Raw genomic sequence first — 1,493 nt, forward strand, 5'->3', positions numbered from 1 at the left:
ATGCCAGGATTACAAAGGACTTAAGTGTTGGCTTTGGGGCCCTTCTTGTCAAAGGTGGGCACAACATTGTCAAAGCACCAGTTTGAATTTTCTGTGTTTCATTTTGGTTAATTTCTGTTGCTATATCTTCAAGTTAATAATCTTTTCTCTGCAGTGTCTAATGTTTTTTCCATCCAGTGTATTTTCATCTCTCACATTATGGTTTTCATCTCTAAAAGTTTGATATAGGTCTTTTTTTAACATATTCAATGACTCTACTTAATGTTTTGAACATTATAGTTATAATTACTGTTTTAATGTCCTTATCTGCTAATTCTAACATCTGTGTCAATTTTATGTCAGTTTTGATTTATTAAATATTTTCCTTATTTTGGGTCTTGTTTTCCTGATTCTTTCCATTAATGGCAGTTTTTTATTAGATGTCCAATATTATGGATTCTGCATATTTTTGTATTCCTATAAATACTTTTAAGTTCTGCTCTGGGATGCAGTTAAATTATTTGAAAACAGTTTGATCCTTTCAGGTTTTGATTTTAAGATTTATTAGGCAGTGTGAGATCTGTGCTCAGTGTAGGGCTAATTATTCTCTGTTGTATAGGAAGGACTCTTCTATATACTTTACCCAGTCCTCAATCTGATTGGTGGGAAGAGGCACTATTTCTGGCTCTGTGTGAATTCTGAACACTGCTACCTCTAATCCTTTTGGTGCTTCTTTTTTTGGCTTTTGGTAGTTTCCTCATACACACAGTGTGCTGGTAAGTTTTCATCTGACTACTAGAGGGAGATCCTCTGTGGATCTCTGGAGTTCTTTCTTTGTGCTGCTCTCTCCTTTCCATTACTCTGTTCTCTAACATCTTGGTCTACCTGGACTCTCAGCTCTGCCTCCTTAACTCAGGTAATCTGCTAGGTTTTCACCTGCATTTCCTTTTACACTGCAGCCTGGAAACTCTAAGGAAGTTGAAGCAAATTCATAGTTCTTCATTGTCTGGGTCCAGTGTCTTGAAAACCTATTTCATTATTTTTTTTTCCATTTTTTTAGTTCAAGCAAGAAGGTAAATTCAGTTCTTGTTATTCTGTCTTGTCCAGAAGTGGAAAGCTCTTTTCTCCTCATACTTTTCCTCCTTCCCCAGCACTAGGCTTATGATTGAGCATGGGGTATTTGTTCTCTGTGGTCCTGGTTCAACCTTAGTTTTAGGCTGGGCTCTATGCCAGGACCTCACAACTTTCCTGTCCCTACTCCACACAATTACAGATTTCTTTTCTCTTTGTATTAGGCATATGTATTGCTGATATCTTACAGTCTTTGGTTTGCCTTTTCATTTGCTTAATCTGTCTTTTGAGGACAGATTTAATATAGTTCAGATTATCTATTTTTTGGTTATGGTTAGTGCTTTTTGTGTTTGCTTAAGAAATGTTTGCCTGCTTTAAGGACACAAAGATATTTTGATATGTTTTTGGGTTTTTTTCTTACTCTGCGTATTTAGATCTGCATT

The sequence above is a fragment of the Propithecus coquereli genome, unplaced genomic scaffold (genome assembly GCF_000956105.1).
Source record: "Propithecus coquereli isolate 6110/MARCELLA unplaced genomic scaffold, Pcoq_1.0 Scaffold113, whole genome shotgun sequence".
Classification (NCBI taxonomy): Eukaryota; Metazoa; Chordata; class Mammalia; order Primates; family Indriidae; genus Propithecus; species Propithecus coquereli.